This window comes from Meles meles, chromosome 10 (genome assembly GCF_922984935.1).
Source record: "Meles meles chromosome 10, mMelMel3.1 paternal haplotype, whole genome shotgun sequence".
NCBI lineage: Eukaryota > Metazoa > Chordata > Mammalia > Carnivora > Mustelidae > Meles > Meles meles.
Window position 1 is genome coordinate 47,071,099 of NC_060075.1, and position 20,561 is coordinate 47,091,659.

At 44.5% G+C, this 20,561-nt stretch overlaps 1 pseudogene; it reads right to left on the reverse strand.

Moving 5' to 3' along the window:
• Positions 1-751: 751 nt before the first annotated feature.
• Positions 752-1,238, reverse strand: LOC123952034 (annotated as a pseudogene).
• Positions 1,239-20,561: the final 19,323 nt, after the last annotated feature.

Genomic DNA, 20,561 nt, shown 5'->3' on the forward strand with positions numbered 1-20,561 from the left:
TTTGGTACATTGACAAAGCTGTACAACCATCACCACTGTCTAATTCCAGAACATTTTCAGTACCCAAAAAGGAAGGCTGTGCTCATCAGCAGTCACACCCTTTTTCCCCTGCTCCTGGCCTGCTTCTGGAAAACACTCAGCCGCTTTCTGTCTCTGTGGATTTGCCTGTTCTGGACACTTTATATAAACAGGCATCATAGAATATATGGCTTTTTGAATCTGGCTTCTTTCACTGAGCATAATATCTTCAAGTTTCATCCATTTTGTAGCATTTAATACCACTTTAGTCTTTTTATGGTTGAATAAGATTCCATTGTATGGATATATATGTATCTATATCTACATATATATGTAGATACAAGATACAGATATATATAAAACACATTTTGTTAATCAATTGATGACATCTGGGTTGTTTTCACCTTTTGGCTATTATAAATAATGCTGCTTTGAGCTACACCCTTTTATGTGACACATGTTTTCAATTCTTTTAGGTACGTATCTAGAAATAGAATTTCTGGGTCTCACAATTGCTCTCTAATTTGTTTGTTTGTTTAGTTTTTATTTCATAATCATGAACTTAACTCTGCAATCCAGCTAGACGTGATGGAAAGACGGAAAATATGAAACCTGTAGAACAGCAGTAAGAGCACAAAGATTATAGGATATTTGGAGCAGGTAGGGGTGAGGGGGTTCTCTCCTGAGCTGCAGAAGGAATGGTCTGGTAGTTAAGATAAAACACAAGTCAAGTTTATTGGATTTGACCACAGTTAGCAATGGTGATCTTTTTGCTGGTCTTGCCATTCCCGGACCCAAACCAATCCACGGCTTCCACAGTATTCATGCCCTTTTCCACCTGACCACTTGGTGTTGGCAGTGCGGATGAAGAACTGGGAAGTGTTTGTGTGGGGTCCAGCATTTGCCAGGGACAAGACTCCAGGACATGTGTGCTTCAGGATGAAATTCTCATCATCAGATTTCTTCCCATAGATGGACTTGTCACTGGGGCCATATGGCTTGTGACATCACTACCCTGGCACAGAAATCCTAGAATAATCCTGTGAAAGCAGGGACCTTTAGAGCCAAATCCTTTCTCCCCAGTGCTCAGCGCACGAATGTCCTCTGCTGTCTTTGGAACTTTGTCTGCAAATAGCTGGAAGGAGATGCAGCCCAGAGGCTCGCGATCCACGGTGATGCGGAAGAACATGGCGAGGTTGACCATGGCTGGACAGTGCAGGCAGCTCTGGGTGGCAGCATCCGCAAGGCCTATGCTTCACTTTTAGAGGAACTATTAAACTGTTTTTTGAAAAGGGCATGCCATTTTACGTTTCTGTGTGCAGCCACAAGGGCTTTCAATTTCTCTACATCCTTACCAACACATGTTAATTCTGTCTTTTTTATTCTGCCCCTCCTAGTGGGTGTGAAGTGACCCCTTGTTGTGGTTTTGAGTTGCATTTCCTTGATGATTAGTGGTTCGAGCATCTCTTCATGTGCTTCTTGGCATCTGTAAATATTCTTCAGAGAAATGTATATCCAAATCCTTTGCCCATTTTTCAACTGATGAAAAATATCATAAAATTCTTTTTTTTTACACAAGGCAAGGATGCCACTTTCTTTCTTTCTTTCTTTTTTTAAGATTTTATTTATTTATTTGACAGAGAGAGACACAGCGAGAGAAGGAACACAAGCAGGGGGAGTGGTAGAGGAGGAACAGGCTTTCCCACAGAGCAGGAAACCCGATGTGGGGCTTGATCCCAGGATCCTGGGATCATGACCTGAGCTGAAAGTAGATGTTTAACAAGAGCCACCTAGGTATCCTGAAAATATCATAAAATTTACAAACGTTTAGTTGGACTGACAGAAGAAGAGGAAGGTTACAAAAATCAGGACATTACTATCAGTCTTACAGGGAGTGCTTATGAACAACGGTAGACCACAATATAGATCAATTGGATCTTATCAAAACTAAAAATGTGCTTCAAAGGAGATGATTATGGTGGAAAGACAACCATGGAATGGGAGAAAATACTTGGAGATCATGTGTCTTGGGAGACCTGCTCTCCAGGATACAAAAAAACCTTTACACTCAATGATAAGGCAAATAACCCAACTTCCCTCAGGGCCCAAGATTCATCCATCTTTGGTCTTACACACAGAATCATGAATATTAATTAAGTACACTTCTTTTTTTTTTAATATTTTATTTATTTGACAGAGAGAAATCACAACTAGGCAGAGAGGCAGGCAGAGAGAGAGGAGGAAGCAGGCTCCCTGCAGAGCAGAGAGCCCTACACGGGGCTCGATCTCAGGACCCTGAGATCATGACCTGAACCGAAGGCAGCGGCTTAATCCACTGAGCCACCCAGGCGCCCCAAGTACACTTCTTTTAATAGACATTTTCACTGTTTATAACAGCTAAGCTGTGGAGGCCTACAATGCTGATGTGCGGAAGTATTAGACACTGTGATGTCCTAACCAGGCCACAACCAAGTTACATCCAAATACAAGCCAAGACATCAAGATTTGGGGCTGAAAAACACGCTCTCGGCAGAATCACTGAAAGCCGCCATCACTCTGGACAAGGAAAAGCACTTCAAGTTCTGCTCCCGTGCTTGTGAAAGTGAGACCCAGGGGACCTGGAGGAAATTCAGCTTCTTTATCTTTTGTTTGCTAACCACATGTTCACATCAGACTAGAAGTAAACAGCATGAAGAAGTGAAAGCAGGGAGACTGCCTCCCCACTGAGCTGCTGTAGCCCCTTCTCCTAGTCATGGTTGGCCCCCAGGGAAAGCACAGTCTAGAGCTGCCATCGAAGACTCAGGCCCTGGCCCAGCTTCCACCTCACCACTCCAGAAAGTTCCACAATGATAGATGCTCTGCTGTCCAGAATGATGTCAGTCTTCATCGCGCTCTACCTGTTTGAGTGTCTTGAGGGAGCGGACTGGTCCTCATTGCCCAAATCTGCTCCTTCTATCACCTCCTGGGGCACTCTCTCTCCTGGTTTTCCTTCAAGTGTGCTGACTGCATCTTCTTTCCCTGGGTTCCCTTCTCCCACCAGTCCCTTGCAAGTGTACTCTAGGTCTCATATTTCATATTTTCTCCCTCCCTACCTGCTCTCCCTTGTTGATTTTCAGCAACTTTTTCCTAGTATCATTCTTCTATAATGACCCAATTTCTGCCTCTAATCTCCACCTGCAAGCTCCACACCTGGAGCCCTAACTGCTCGCGGGGCACTGACATTGACAGCAAGACCTAGCAAGTATATCCAACTCAACGTGCCTCCTCAAACCTGCTCCTCCTTCTTCTTAGTCCTCATAGTCTTCCTTAGTCCTCATATCATCTCGCCTGGAAATGCCAAGTCATTAAATATTCTCTCTCTCTCTGTCCCCATACATTCTGTCGACTGTATCTCTCTCTCTCTTTTTTAAAGATTTTACTCATTTATTTGTCAGAGTGAACACAAGCAGAGAGAGCAGCAGGAAGAGGGAGAAGCAGGCTCCCCACTGAGCAAGGAGCCCTGTGTGGGGCTCGATGGCAGGACCCTGTGATCATAACCTGAGCCAAAGGCAGATGCTTAACCATCTAAGTCACCCGGGTGCCCCATTATCTCAATTAAAAAAAAAAAAAAAAGACTTCATTAACACCACAAGGCGCTTGACTTCACCATTTTCTCCCAATTTATCTTATCAGTTCGCTGCCTTCCGCATACAGATTGGTTGTCTCTGCCTTTAGCTCTATTATTGGACCGATGTCCTTTTCCCCACCTTGTTTGCCAGACTAACTCCTATTCATCCTGCAAAACCACAGGCACTGCTTTCCTGCAGAAAGCCTTCCTGAACCCTCCAGAGTTCATTACTTCTTCCTTTGTATCCTCTCTGTCCCTCTTCTAGTATTTATCACACAGCTCTCATTTCTTTGTTTAGGAAATGAGCTCTTTGAGAGCAGGAATTGTATCGTAAAGATCAGGAGCCTAGAACAAATAGTTGCAATTAAGTAAAGGTTTATTGAATTGTAGTTCAAGTCCAAACTCTATTTCATGCTGCATATGGCATAGGTAACAGTTTTTGTTTTGTTTCAAAAAGCAAGGAAGAGATGGGTCCTTCATCAGACAGTCTTTGGATTTATTGCTACAAAATGATTCCAACTAATTTTTCCCCAAGGATTTCAAAAGGGCTAAGATACCTCAGCACTAAATCTCAACATTCCTGGCATACAAAGCACCATCTTACCAAGGGACTCTTTCTGGAAGGGCTGTCTCTATGCTGGGCCAGGAGGCATAGGCTTCACAGGTGAAACTTCTTCATAAAGGCAGCGACCAAAGAAAAATTAATTGCTGCTCTCACATTGTGCTTGTGGGATCTAGATGATTCTATGGAGCTGCTGCTAATATCTCGGCTCTTGTCAACTGACCTAGGAGAAACACACTGAAATTGATCCACGCCAGCCCTCAGACCCATTTGTGTAGGTCGCAGCAAAGATGAATTCTTGCCAAAATAAATGAGTGAAGAGCACGTGCTCACTGAGCTGCATCCAAGATATAGTAATCTTGTTTGTCTGAGATGTCCTCACTGTTCCCGGATAAAAACAGGGCAAATCTTAAAGCCCTGGCTCACTAGTAAGTAGCCGGACCCCTCCTGATGCTGCATGTGTAATAACAACATCACAGATACCACCCCCCCCCCCCCCGGCCCATGTCAGCTTGACCCTCACCCCTTTTCCCCCTAGCCATTTTGACCATGAAAATACTGGATGCTTGGGACTTCTCAGCAAACACAAAGCTTACAAAGCTAACAGAGGCTTGGAAACACAGCCTGTCTGCAGGTAGTGAGAGAGGAGGTGGGTACTGGGGATGAAGGATAAAACAGGTTTCGGTTTTGAATGAGAGGAAACCACATTGTACCAAGACACGACAAAGACTCTGTGGAAGGCTAGTAAAAGATCCCCTGGGGAACAGATCTGCATGAGATGGCAGGTGAGGGGGTGTGTGTGTGTGTACGTGTGTGCTTACACATGTAAGTGGGGTGAAAGGGGGTAGGAGCGTGTGAAGTGGGGCGAGCAAGATAGGGAAAAGAGAAGTGGGGGTAGGAGGGTAGGGGATGAGAGAGAAGGCTCCTGTCATCTCAGGGAGCCAAGCTGACTTCCCGCCATGTCGAGGGGCCATGCTTGCTGCTAACAGTACTTTATGTCTCCTTCTCCCTGTATGTGACCTTGTGAAAGAGAGTGAGCGAGTGGGCACAGCCCCAGACGATCTCTAAAATGGAGACTGTTGGGCCTGAACTTGCCTCCTCACTACCTTTGAACCAGCTGGCCATCATGGGAAAGCAGATATAACAAAATGGGTGCATTCCAATGGATTTGAGTCAAAATGGAGTCGTCAGTCTCCGAGGATCTTACTGTGGTGCAATGTCATGGTTCTCCGTGATGAGCAGCAGGGCACTGGGGAACCTGGCAGGCCTGACTGGCCGACTAGGTGCAGTGGCTCTCTAGCGGGCAGCCTTAATAGTCTGCCTTTTCTGAGGGACTGCTTGCCTAAGGCTGGTTAAGAGTAAGAGATGCAGACTGGATGAGAGGCCTCTTACAAGTTCCTTGAACTCCCAGTTTCAGGCTTATTACTGCATATGAGAATATCTAAAAAACCATCTCTGGCAAATAACGGGCCCCAAGCAGGGATTATTAAAAATGAGGTTTAGAAAGGAACCAGGTACAGTTAGGGCCATTATGAGGACTAGGTCCAAGCAATTGGACTTAACTTGGTAGAAGACCTGTTTATAAGACAAATCTCCCTACCATGAAAAACCTGATTTTTAAAAAAAATTTATTTATTTAAGAGAGAGTACAGAAGTGGAGGAGAGGGACAGAGGGAGAGGGAGAAGCAGACTCTCCACTGAACAAGGAGTTGGGTATGGGGTTTGATCCCAGGACCCTGGGATCATGACCCCAAAGGCAGACGCTTAACCAGCTGAGCCACCCTGGCATCCCCAATACTCTGATTTTTCGGGCCAGGTCATAAAAATGTCATGTGCTTAAAAAAAAAGAAAGAAAGTCACGCTCTCCAACCTCATCCTTTGGAACCCCACTCACCATGCTGTCAGGAGGTCCATGCAGAGGACCGCATGGAGAACAGAGGCCCACCGCTGACAGCGAGTAGTCAGCCCAAGAGTGCCAGTCACTGGGAGTGAGCCATGTTGAAACCGAACCTTCTAGCCCCAGCTGAACTTCCTTCGCTCACTCTTCTCATGAAACTGAAACTAATTGTCCCCACTCAGCCCTGACAAAATTATAGCTCTGTGAGCAAAGTAAATTTTTACTGTTGTTTTAAGACACCAAGTTTGGGGGTGGTGCGTTAGACAGCCATAGATAACGGATACACGGCTTCATCACTACCACGAGGGAGACTCAATGCCTTTTTAACCTCTCTCTGGCATCCAACTGCCTTTCTCTCTCTGGGCCTCAGCTTTAGGTTCTGCCAAGGAAAGTTCTGCAAGATTCAGTTAATCACTATCTTCCCTGCTGGCCCTTCTGTAGATAAACCGGTTTTCCCTCTGTCGCTCTCTGCCCCTGGCCCAGCTGCAGTCAGCCAGAAAGGTCACTGGGTAAGAGACCCATAGAAGAGAACCATAGGAATGGCTGGCCCTTGAAGGCCTATCCTACGCAGTTTAGGTCTTACTTAATATACATGTTTAGATACTGATCTTTTTTTTCTCCTTTAACTTTGTAAGTCTTTGCAATGTTAACAGACACTTAACACAGCTTTTAAAAATTATAGATTACTTTTCATCGATACATTATAATCTACTGAATCATTACCTTGGTGAACATTTAAGCTGTTTTTTTGCAATTTTCTTTCTTTCTTTCTTTTACTCTTCTAAGTAATGATGCAGTGAACATCTTTTCATATAAAGCTTTGTCTCCCTAAGAAAAATATTTCTCTATGAATGAAAATGTAACATCAAAAGGATGAGCATTTTTCAAGCCTCTTAAAATGTATTGCCAAATGATGTCTAGAAAGTTCATATCCATTTATCTGCCTGCTAATGGTGTATAACTTAAACTATACCACATACTGGCCAGCAGTGAGAATTAACATTGTTAAAAAAAATTGTTATTTCAATGATTTGAAAATGGCATTCAGTCTTAACTCCAATCTGCACTTCTTTCATTAATGAAGTTGAACATTTTTTCAAATGTGTATGTACCTCTTATATTTCTTTTTCAGTGAGTTGTCAGTATATATACATGAAGGTTCCTTCTCTGGGACCTAGGAATATTAATATAATTTAAACATATTTGCCCCAAGATTTTATCTCTTCTCGTCCCTCTATGGTGCCCCTCATTCTTCTTTTCCTTAATGTTTCATTGTGGTGTTTTTAACTATGATCTTTCTTGTTTTACAATTTTCTGTAGCCCATCTTTAGAGATTCTAAGAAGAAACGGTTTGTTCAACCCGGCTGGAATTTAGAGATCTCAGTTTAAAACTTTAACCATCTGCGAAGTGAAATCTCAGGGTTCAGATGTGCCTGTCTCCCCTTGGACTGCATAATCAAATCCAGCACTGTGTCCTTTTGGATTATTTCGGGTTACATGTACATAAGAATCCAAGATTTTACTTTATTATTTTTTCTTTCCTTTTGTATTAGTCAGGGTTGTCTACAGAAACAGAACCAATAAGAGTTGTCTTTCTTTCCTTCCTTCCTTCCCTCCCATCTCTCTCTCTCATCTACCTACCCACCTACCCACCTACTGAGAGATTTATTGTAAGGAACTGGCTCACATGATTATGGAAACTGAGAAGTCCCAAGATCTCCATTTGGCAAGCTGGAGACTCAGGGCTGCTGATGGCAGTTCTAGTCCAAGTCTGAAGGCCTGAGAACCAGAAGAGCTAATGGCACAGTTCCAGCCTGAAAGCCAGTAGGCTTCACCAGCAGGAAAAGCCAGTGTTTCTGTTTGAATCCAAAGACAGCAAAAGACCAGTAAACCAGCTTAAAGTCAATTAGGCAAGAGGAATTTCTTCTGCCTTGGGGGGAGGATCAGCCTTTTTGTTCTAGCCAGTCCTTCAACTGATTGGATGAGGCCCACCTACATTAGGGAGGGCCATGTGCTTTACTCAGTCTACTGAGCACACCGAGGCCTAGTCAAGTTACACATAAAGTTAGCTATCATGCCTTCAAAAAAGTATATAAAAAACCCCATTAAGATAGCTATTATCAAAAAGGGAAGGAGGAAGAAAAGGAGGAGAAAGAAAATAGTAATCTCTCTTTGAAGAGATTAGAGCTGTGGCCTATTGCTGGTCGGGAATGGAAAGTGGCGCAGCTTTGGGCTCAAGTTATGTGGTTCCTCAAAAAGTTCAACACAGAATTATTGTAGGATCCAGCAATCCCCCTTCTAGGCGTATACCCCAAAAGAATTGAGTGCAGGGACTCAGATACTTGCATGCCCACATTTATAGCAGCACTATCCTCAATAGCAAGTGAAAACAAACCAAGTGTCTATCAATAGATGGATGAATTTTATTTTATTTTTTATGTAATCTCTACACCCAACGTGGGGCTTGAACTCACCACCCGGGAGATAAAGAGTTGCATGCTCTACTGACTGAGCAAGCCAGGCACCCCAAGAGATGGACAAACTTTTGAAAAGTCCTAGAAAGGAATGAGATTCTGATACATGCTAGGCCATGGATGAACACTAAAAATATGCTAAGTGAAATAAGCCAGACACAAAAGGGTAAATACTTAATCTCTCTGTGACCCAATTTCCTCAATGATAGGTTAGGGATGATAATAACACTAGTACCTTCCTCATAGGGCGGTTATTGTAGTTGAATGCATGTTAGGGACGTGTGATGTGTGTTTGCCACTATTATTGTTGCTATAATTAATTATTCTTTTAAGTAAGTAATTGAGGAAAGGGCTCCTGCTTCCTAGTGCTTATAGTAAATGACATTGATAATGGCTAGCACTTAAATGAACACTTACTATGTCCCAGACACCGTGCTCGGTTACCTGGCATACATTGCCACTGGCTCTTCTCTTGAACACCATGAAGTAGGAACTATTATTACTCCCATTTCACAGCTGACAAAACTGAGGCTTAGAGAGATTCCAAAACTAGCCCAAGGTCACATTGCTAATATGTGGTGGGTTAGGATTTGAGGTCAGATGGGTTAGGATTTGAGGTCTATGTTACACTGATAACTCCACAAGCAGAAGTGTCTCTTAACGTCACTTAACAGAACATAGGTTAAACAGCCCCAACTATCTTCCCCCATCCTAATGCTGTTTCCTCCTTGTATTTCCGCATCCAGTTAGTTCCTCAATGGCGTTTTTCTATGATTAGCATTAGCAGTCAAACCACTCACTGCTTTTTTTTTTTTCAAACTGCAAAATACTGATTTTTAAGATCACAATGATTTTTTTAAGATCTTTGCTCTCAACCCATATCATGGTTAATTTTACATGTCAACTTGACTGAATTAAGGGATGCCCAGATAGCTGGTAAAACATTATTTCTCCATGTGTCTGTGAGGGTGTTTCTGGAAGAGATTAGTATTTGAGTCAGTAGACCAAGAAGATTGCCTTTACCATGACGGTGGGCATCCTTCAATCCACTGAGGAACAGAATTGGGCAAAAAAGTCGAGGGAGGGAGGATTTGCTGTCTCTGGTTGAGCTGGGAAATCCATCTTCCCCTGCCCTGGCATAACAGTGCTCCTGGTTCTCCAGCTTTCACACCCGGACTGAGTTATACCACTGTCTTTCCTGGTTCTCCAGCTTTCACACCTGGACTGAGTTATACCACTGTCTTTCTCCAGCTTGCAGACACAGATTATGGGACTTCCCAGCCTTCAGGTTCACTGATTCTTAGAATAGTCCCTCATATATATCCTATTGAATCTGTTTCTCTGGTGAATCATGACTCAACCAGCCCAGTACCACAAGCACACCAAACAAACAAACAAACAAAACCCCAAAAAAGCCAAAGCACAAAACTTCGAGACCGAACTGTAAGGCAAATCTTTGGTGTTAGAAACTTTGGTCATTCGCAGTGAGTTGAGCCTCTAACTCTTTTGATTTCAGCTTAGGTCATGATCTCACGGTGGTGAAATAGAGCCTCATGTCAGGCTCTGTGCTCAGCAGGGAGTCTGCTTTAGGTTCTTTCTTCCTCTCCTGCTGCCCCCTCCTTCCCCCAAATAAATAAATAAATCTTAAAAGAAAAAAAAGAAACTTTGGTTATTTACACTACCAAAAACTGGTGTTTTCCAATGAAAACACACCTTCTAGAAATCTTGTAACAAGATTATTTAATATTTAAGGACATTTGATTTTTATTTTAAAAAAAATGGCCAAAAGCCAGGCTGTGGGCTGTGATAAGGAAGTGAGAGGAGTGCCTTACCAGTATCATTTCCTTTCCATTCAGCTGGACATAACCGGGGACATCAACACCAGGAAGGGATGCAGATGTTTCCAGAGAGCTCAGTTGTGGCAGAAGGTGCTGGCGGACTCACGGCCATAATTCATTCATAATTCATATTCATCTAGCATGTCTTCTGTGTGAAGTCCTGTGGCAGATGTCATAAATCTTGCCACAGTCATGATCTACTCCAGGGGATCTGAGGGGGACAGTTGGTTCCAGGGCATGAGACAATCTGATGCACTCTGGACATCTGTGGCAAGCAGCATCAGTGACTACACAGGGAAAGCCATCTTCTGGGGATTTCCCTGTTCAGAGTTTTTAGAGACATATGCTGAGTGGCATTTACTGCTCATTAGCCCAGATACCTCTGAGAGAGTCTGCGGAAACTACTATAAATCTCTTCTTCGAGCAGCGTGCTGATAGCTCTGTATATTCATGAGGACAAAGAAAAATCTCATACGTGTTTCTGAAGGCAGACATCAGCAAAAAGCCAGAGAGTTCAAAACGTAGCTGCATGTCAGCTAGAGCCCAGCTAACGAGCATGTGACACACACACAGCCCTTCTTGAGCCCTTGGCAGACATCTGTCTTCAGTCACAGGAGAGGATCACTGCTGAGACCATGATCTCTGAATCAGGTTCAGCTTATGCCTCCAGGAGCCACTCCCTCTGCTTCAGCCCGGACTCTCCTCTGCTACGTACGAAACCCCGACCCAGAAGCAGGTCGTCTACGAATGGTTTAGCACCAGGTTCCCCGAGCTGCTCTGCTACGTACGAAACCCCGACCCAGAAGCCAGCCCGGACTCTCCTAAAGAGAGTGCCAACCCACTTAGTTGGGGAAGGCGAGCGAAGTATTTTTACTTCCTCTTCCCTGCTCCTCCTCTTCCTCCTCCGCCACCTTGCCTCAGGTGCTGGCTCTCCTTTCTCAAGGCACCCTTTATGCCCTTCACTCTTAGTGACCCTCCACGGTCAGAACTTGCCCAAGAGGCACTAGCAGAGTTTCAGAGACATTTAGTATATTTAACAACGGGTGTGGTTCAGGAGCTGATCAACCAAAATGACCCCCTGCCATGAACAACCACGAGGATAGCCCTACCCGTGGTACCCGTCACCTTGGAGAAGCATGGCAGCCAGCCAGAACGCTGGCATTTTCAGGCAGCTTTTGAAAGATATGCTGACTTGTGTACTGGATAAAAACAGAACTGTCTAGAAATTCCAAAGGACTTCTGAATTAGTGCGACTGCTTAGTCCAGATTTATGGCCTTGCTGATTGGGCCCAGCATATTCCTTGTCCTTATGAAGAGTATACATGAGGCCATCCTCTTCTTGGACCTTTAGCATTCCTTGGTTAACACCCCTCCCCCACCTCAGCCCTCCGTAATTCTCCACAGCCAAGGAGTCTTCTCTTTGGCCCATTTTTTATGTTGAAACATGCCCAGAAAATGAGGTGTTTTGTGGAGGTTCTTGTAGTCCCCTCTCAGCATTAGGAAAAAGAGGTGCTATCCTTTATCTCTGTCAGTTGAGAAGAAAAATAATAAAGAAGAAAGCCTCCATCTAGTAAGTGAATAATTATAACCCCCTTGGATGAACTGTACCTTAGAAATGTTTCTCAGTGTGTGCTCCTTGAATCTTCAGCCTGTACTCAGTCCCCTGGTTTGTTTGTTCAAATGTTGATTCTAGGACCCCACTTCAGACCAGCTGAAGGAGAACCTTCGTGCAGGAGGGCCAGAACTCTACATTTTTAACTAAGGTCTGCAGAACCAAGGCTTAGAGATTTTTGGTCGCTTGGTCCAAAGACTTGGTCTTTTCTTGAACCCATTTCTTCACAATGAAGTCGTTAAAATTTGGAACATTTGCTTTCGTTGTCATCATAGTAGAATTTAACCATGGATAAAACAAGGTATCAGATATGGAGATCAACACTGGCCTGCGTATCACTGAATAAAAGGCCAACTGCTGGTTACTGCCATGGAGGACAAATGAATCGTTTGTTTTTAATGTCAGGAAATCCAGCCAACATGGTTAATTCTTATGGACAGAGGGAGAATCAAGGATAGATGGTCCAAAAGAAAAGATAACCCAGAATCCACTTAGTGCTGGAGTACACTCAAAGACACATGGTGACTTGGGCACTTGGGCTCACTTGGTGCCTGGCCTTGGGACACCTTCAGATTCCGTCACACACTCTATAAACAGGAAATAGTCTTCAATTGATATCCAGAGTATATCCACCCAAAACAGATTCTTAACTATAAAGAACAAACTGACAGCCCTGGGGAGGTGGGTGGGGAGATAAGTGAAAGAGGTAAGGGGATTAAGAGCACACTTATCTTTTTTTTGTTTGTTTTTTTAAAGATTTTATTTATTTGAGAGAGAGTAAGCACAAGTGGGGGTGGGGAGAGGGGAAGGGCAGAGCCGGAGGGAGAAGCAGACTCCCCGCTGAGCAAGTAGCTGGACTTGACCGCACCCCAGGACCCTGGGATCAGGCCCTGAGCCAAAGGCAGACACTTAACCAATGAGTAACCCAGGTGCTCCAGGCACTCATCTTGATGAACACTATACTCTGATGAGTACAGAATTGTTGGATCACTGTATTACACACCTGAAACTCACATAACACTGTGCGTTAATTATAGTGCAATTAAGAACAAGCATATTCTAGATTAATATATGTATCTTCTGGTTTTATTGTGGAAATGAAGCTAGTGAGGGGAAAAGACAATGGACTTTGGACTCAGACAAACTAAGTTCAAATTCAGATTCTGCAGGTTAACAGCTTGGGACCCTGATCAAGTGACTGATCTTCTCTGAGCTTCAGATATCACCTATTTTAAATGGGCACAATACCTCTGCATAGAGGTACTACGAAGATGTAATGCAATAATGGAAATGGAAGCACCAAACGCAGTTCCCGACACACAGTTTACGCTCAGTAAATGTTACCATCCCTCCACTGAAGAAGCTAGGTAAATTTCCAAAGCTCAGCATTATCTCTGCTCGCCAAAGTAAGTTAATCATTGATGGACAAAACCAGGTCACGGAAGATCCAAGAAACAATAACAGGATTGTCCTTCAGCTCGGTTTTTCTAAGCAGACTTTGGAATCTATGGATGAGTACATTTTATGGATATTAAAAACACCAATTTAATGCAAAAAATAAGGACATGTCCTCAGAGGAACAGCTGGCGATAATATGCCCTTTCACACTTGCACACAGACACCCAATATATTCTTTCTTATTTCTCTCATGGACTACAGATCAGACCCAATGGGACTTGATTCTTGGGGGAGCCTCCATTCTAGAAATAACACCAAATCTGCCTTCTCATGACACAGTACTCTGTGAGTTAGCACCTTACTCTAGAAATCTTCTGGGGCACCTAGTAACAAAAGTGCCACAAATCCTGACAAGCCTGCATTGTTGCGCGGCCCTGAGGTCACACCTCTCCATGGAATCGGCATGACCACAGCCACGATTTCCAACAGCCTTTGCCAAATCCCTCGGGACATAAGTAGAGGCGGGTACCCTTTCCATTTCACACGTGAAAAAGCTAAGACATAAAGGGGTTCGATGAGTTTTCTAATTCCCATCGATTTAGTCATGAGAACGGGACGTGAAACCTATTTTAAAACTGGAACAAATGTCCAGAGATCCGAGGGCAATCCCTCAGTCCTACCTACTCTGCGCGGGCAGGACAAACAGAACAAGTGGGACAGTTGTAAATCTGTCAGCATCAGTCTGGGCAGCAAAAATGGTACTAATGCCTTTTTGTATTCCCCCGAATAAGTGTACTCCATAAGCCGAGTGTCGAAAGAAAAGTTAACATGTGAGAGAACATGAATATTTATTTAGCGAATATAACAAAATTTTAGGAGCTGTCAAAATCACAAACATCACAAAATTTTAAAAAATATTCTATGTGTATTATATAATACTTGACATACTTCTATACTCCCCCTTATTATTATTATTATTATTTTACAGGGGAGGGGTTTGGGCATTACTGACTTCAGAATAGTTGCATTTAAATCAAGGTGTTCCTGTGTTCATTGAAGAGTGATATGCAGGGAGGGAGGAAGTTTGTCATAGAGGAAGAAAACCAAGGCCAAAGAGGCGGAGTGATGGGAGGTGGGGGTGGGGGTGGGATGGGGTCCGCTAACGGTTTACCAAGAGACAGGAGCGAGTCTCAATCTGATGTTCCTACCATCGTGCTTCATATTCCAAGGGCTAGAGTCACCAATCTGTTTGCCCAAACGAAAAGTAAAATGCTTTGGATTTATGTAAAGAAAGTTTCACAGTGAGTCAAAGGCTTCCTGTTGACAAATAATTGCCGCCAAGCCGGTACATTTGAGGGTAATGATATTTGCTGCTGCTGGTGTCTCTCCAGCAAGAGCCAGGTAAGCACAGCAGATAGAGGTGAGAGGCGGGGCTTAGCTGTTCAAAAATGTCTCTCCCCCATCAGCATGTGCCCAGACATTTCCACCAGTTGTCTCTCTTTGGGTTAAGACAGAGCTTTCATTCATTTGCTCGTCCACGCACTGAAGCCCTGTGTGGGCCGGGCACTGGATGTATGGCGGTACAGAGCCCTCATGGAGTTCGTCACAGACTGGGAGAGATAGACAGGGAAGGGTTACAAACCGGTTGTCCTCAGCGGGGGTGATCTAAGAAGGAAAAGAGAAGAGCTCTGTTGGGGAGAGGGACTCTGAAGCGAGCCTGAAGGGTGGGAAGGAGTTAAGTGAGGGCTGGGTGCAGGGGGAGCTCTTCTGGGCCTTGGCAGCGGCACTGGCCATAGGCCAACGCCCAGGGCAGTTGAGAACTTAGTGAGTTCCAGGAATTGTCCTTGAGGCTAACGCAAATCATGTGAGAGGCCAAGTTGTGGAACTGAACTGGAGATTGCAGCTGGGTCTGGGATCTTGATAATTAAAGACGGTTGCCTTGTATGTCACAAATGAAGCCACTGGATAAGTTGGGAACGAATGAACATTATCAGGTTGGCTAGCTCAGTGAGGAAGTGACAAAGGACAGTCAGATCTGATCAAAGCCGGAGAAGGGCTGCTCTGGGAGGGACCCTCAGGAAGGAGCTCCATCCCACCGTGTATGTCAAGGCATTGGGTAGAGGTGGGTACAACAGGGGGCAGGAAAACTGACGGGGTGTCAGACCTCACCCAATGGCACAGCTGAGTCACTCCCTGGCCTGTGGGCCTTGCTAAGCTTGCTTAATCCATCACACGCCTGCACCAGGCCTGGGTCTGAGGTTGAATGAGAGCCACAGTGTCTTGGAGCTAAAAGGACCAGGGTGATGGTATGGTTCAGGTCATTCGTTTTACAGCTTACAATTCTACAGCCCAATTCAGTTGAAGTGAAAGCCGAAAGCAGGGGGCTGCAATCTGAGGGTAGCTTCCCGAGTCCCACACCCTGTGCTACCCCACCAGCCTGAGCCTTGTTCCTGAGCTTCTCCATGCAGTCTGGATCAGCTCTCAGGGAAACTGGGTCATACACAGTCGGAGGGTAAGGGCCCAAGTCATACTTGCTGGAATAAACTACTTCTGTGCATCCGAGCTTCCTGTAGTTTCTTTTCTAGGTGACATCGATTGAAAACTAGAGCAGACAACGTCAGTCCCACACTCCCATGAACTGGTGACTCATTCAGAGTCTTCTGAAGAATTGCTGTTTTGCCAGGGAAAAATAATGTTTTGGGTAGAGAATGTTTACGGGAATGAAGTACACAAAATGCATCATTTGCCCATCAGAGAAGCTGAGTATGATCTGAAATAGGTTTCTATTGATAGAATTTATTATTGATAAATTAAATACCTTGAGATCTACAGCATGTTCATTTAAGGAGTAGAAGAATAGATGAAGGTAGGTAAAGGGGCAAATAATAGATTATTCCACTTCCTAACATTACATTGAAGAAAAACCGAACGTTAAAAAAATTTCTTTAAAGATTTTATTTATTTATTTGACAGGCAGAGATCACAAGTAGGCAGAGAGGCAGGCAGAGAGAGAGAGAGAGGAGGAATCATGCTCCCCGCTGAACAGAGAGCCTGATGCAGGGCTCGATCCCAGGACCCCAGGACCATGACCTGAGCCGAAGGCAGAGGCTTTAATTGACTGAGCCACCCAGGTGCCCCTAACATTAGAATTTTTAACGTTGGGATGCCTGGGTGGCTCAGTCGGTTAAGTGTCTGCCTTTGGCTCAGGTCATGATCCTGGGGTCCTGGGGTCGAGCCCTACATCAGGATCCTTGCTCATCAGGGAGCCTGCTTCTCCCTCTTCCTCTGCCTGCTGCTCTCCCTGCTTGTGCGCTCTCTTTCTCTCTCGCTCTCTCTCTCTGACAAATAAATAAATAAATAAAATCTTAAAATAAATTTTTTTAATGTCAAGGTCCAACTCTTGGTTTTGGCTCAGGTCATAATCTCAGAGACATGGGCTCGAGCCCTGCGTCCAGCTCAGGGAGTCTCCTTGAGATTCTCTCCCTCACTCTTCCTCTGTCCCCCCCCAATAAATAAATCTTTTTAAAAAAGAATTTTTAATGTCAAAACAAAGGACATGATCAATAACAACAGGATGGCAAGAATTAGTAAAATTAAAATTTTTGGCTCTGAATGTGTCTTTTAGAATTCTAAAGAACACCAGAAGGAGAAGGCATAAAAAGCATTTCCCTGAGAATATATGAATATACAGTGGGTGCGTGCGTGTGTGTGTGTGTGTGTGTGTGTGTGTGTGTGTGGGCATGCTGCCAATACATGAGCACAGGGCCGTTTCCATGGCAACGGGGGGGGGGGAGTATGCCTTGCCATGAAGCAATCTTCTTAGATTCAGACACACTTAGAAAGATCCACGTACTGAAAGCTGTGGAGGAGATATTTTGAAACTAAAAGAAATACTATGCTAATATTCTTTGAGACGACCCCCAGGAGGTCAGGCTGGCATCCCTGCCTCCCCAGCCGTTCTCATGTGCTGGACCCATCAGCCACCTCCAGGCAGAATCTGGGATATATTTTTAAACACATGGCACTCCATTTCCCCAAATCCAGCTTAGCTACAACATCCATCATGGTACCATCTACTGTAGCCCTTTTGAGTTCTCAAACCTGGCTGTGGGATAGAACAAAGGTCTTATAGTCATTGTTGCTGAGAGCAAACTCACAGGTTCCTGTCTTATTAAAGGTTGTCACTAATTCCTCTGTGTGTGTGTGTGTGTGTGTGTGTGTGTAGTAATAGGGAGAGGGATACAAAGAATCATTATGAGGGTTTTGTTTTGTTTTTTTAAATCTGACTCTTCTGTTTTTTAAGATTTTCTTTATTTGAGAGAAAGAGAGAGATGGCGAGCATGAGTGGGGTGAGGAGCAGAGAGAGAAGCAGGCTCCCGGCCAAGCAGGGAGCCCTACTCAAGGCTCAATCCTGGGACCCCAGGATTATGACTGGAGCCAAAGGCAGACAGTTCAACCAACTGAGCCACCCAGGCTCCCCAGTCATGGGGTTTTTAAAAATGTGAGAAATTTGGGTGTATATCCAAAGTTCTTATAGCCATAGTCCTTGGTCTGGAATGTCTGACTTCCTTTCAAGATGGTTAAAAAGTAAGGGAACCTCAGTTTTCAGCCCTCCATTTTTATTCTTGGACATAGGGTTCACAAACTTTTCTTTTTCTTCTGATCTCACTTTTGAGTGTAGACAAAATTCAACGTTAAGAAAAAAAGTCCGTTTACCTTAAGTGAGCAAGCTAATGTCTGAGGCTCTGCCCAGCCAGGGGTGAGCTCTTAGCTTTCCCTCACAGATTTCTAGCAGCGGCTCCTTACTGAGCCTTTTTTTTTTTTTCCTGATTAATTCTCACAAAGAATAATCGTGTTGTTTACTTACTTCATTTTCTTGTCTGTTGGTGGCTAGACCTTCCAAAAATAGTGGTCCTGATTAATAAGAGTCCTCTGAATATTTAAACATATTTGGAAGAGAATATGCCTCGACATTTATCCATAGTAGTTTTCTGACGGGAAACCTGAGTCATGCTTTCTTAACCTACAGTCTGATATTGGCTGTACAGTTTGCCCCCCACCCCCGGCAAAGCAGGAGAATATGGATCTTCTAGGCTGGTTTCTGATGCTCAGAAGTGAACCCAGCATCAGAGCCCACTTTCTGGAGTGTGCCCCACTAAGAGTAATATTTTCTTAATAGGAGACCATTAGAGCATTTAATTGAGCAGAGAGCAAGATCTTCATTCAACTGTGACTATTAAAGATGGTGGGCACCACAATAGAGAACAACATCGGGCTGAATTAACAGACTGATCGCTGGGTACGCAAAGGTGAATGAGACGGCGGTGCGCCGACATGGAGGAGTCAACCAGAACATATTGCTGGGGCTCATCCCCCACCCACACTCACTTGTGACACGAGATGGAGTGATGATCCAACAGCAGAACACTTCCTCTCCTCATTCACAGGGGATAAAAGCACCAAGTCGAGGATGACTGCCTTCCTCACTATGTACAACTCACCTTCCCCTCCTGAGATAGGGATGTTCAGTACATCTGGCCACTTTTGTTTTCCAAGTTAGTATCTTAGAGATGAAACCTATAAGAAAAGAGAGGTCCAATCTCCTCTGAATTCTCAAAATCACAAGATGTTATAGTCCTAGGAATCAGGAACAGTTCACTAATATGTGCATTCTTTTGCTTCCTATTCTCCTTTTATCTGAATTTCCCAGTGGATTAAAACAGTTAGGGGTGCCTGGGTGGCTCAGTGTTTTAAGCATCTGCCTTCCGCTCAGGTCATGATCTCAGGGTCCTGGGATCGAGCCCCGCATCGGGCTCTCTGCTCAGTGGGGAGCCTGTTTCTCCCTCTCTCTGCCTACTTGTGACCTCTCTCTGTGTCAAACAAATAAATAAAAAAAAACACAAAACAACAACAACAACAAAAAAACCAGTTAAGAGCTCAGCTTGGGAAACAAAGGAGAAATGATTCCTGAAACACCATCACTCTCTCTGCGGACTGCCCTCATGGCACCATCACGAGGAGAAAGTCATAAATGACGTGTCTTTGCAAGCCAGAATGGCTAATTTGCATGAATACATTGACTTCAATGATTTAAGGAACAAAAACAAAGACTTTATTATGTTCTCTAGGTTTACCATTTGGTACTTGCTGTTGGGTCATTATGAGTGTAGTTCATTCCTAGCTGGCACTGTGGCTCAGTGTTTTTAAGTTGCCACTCAGGATCCCTATGTTCTAGTCCTCTATTATGAAAACAACTCTCTTTTCACCAGGTTTCAGATGGTCTAACGACTTGGTAGCCCTGCAGTGGGGCTCTGTGTCCAAAGCACGTGCAGAATCAGACCTCTGCTCACCATCGCCGGCGGAATCGGCACTCCCTCTTATCTGGATCACTGCAGTAGCCTCCCAGCCCGTCTCTCTGCCTCCATCCTTGCCCCCTTAGAATCCATTCTCAAACAGCAACCAGGGTGGTCCAGAAGTTGGAACAGGCTGTTCTTCTGCTCAGAGCTTGGCAGGCTTTCCATTTCACTCAAAGCGAAAGTCAGGCTGTACCACAGCTTAGGAGGCCCACCATGACTTGGTTCCGCATTATACTAGGACACATCTCCTTTTGCTTTCCACCATGCTCACTGCTGTGGCCACACTGCCTTCTTGCTGTTTGTTGAACACACCACACGTTTCCTGTTCCCTCTGCCTGAAATGCTCTTCTCTGGGCAAGGGCATGATTACTTCCCTCCCTTTCGTGTTTATACTTGAATGTCACCTTCTCCAGGAGACCTCCCCCACCACCTTATGCACAATATATCCCGCCTCTTCACCCCACTCCAGCACTCCTGGTCCCCTTGCCTGTGCCCTGAAGTTTCTTTTTTCCACAGAGCTGATCCCTTTTAATATATCACATGGTCTCCTTAAGCATATCTTGTTTACTGGCTGCCTGCCCCATGAGGATGTAAGCTCCAGGAAGGGAGAGAGCTTTGTTCACCTGTGAAGCACAAAGAAGGGAGGGCCTGGCACACAGTGGGAACTCAGGAAATCTCTGCTGAAGAGTGTCTAGAGCTATTTTTGACACACAGTGGGCCCTGCATAGTCACTTCTCATCTGCAAATTAGAGACGCTAACAGTCCCTCCCTGATGAGGTGCTTGTAGAAATTAAATGTG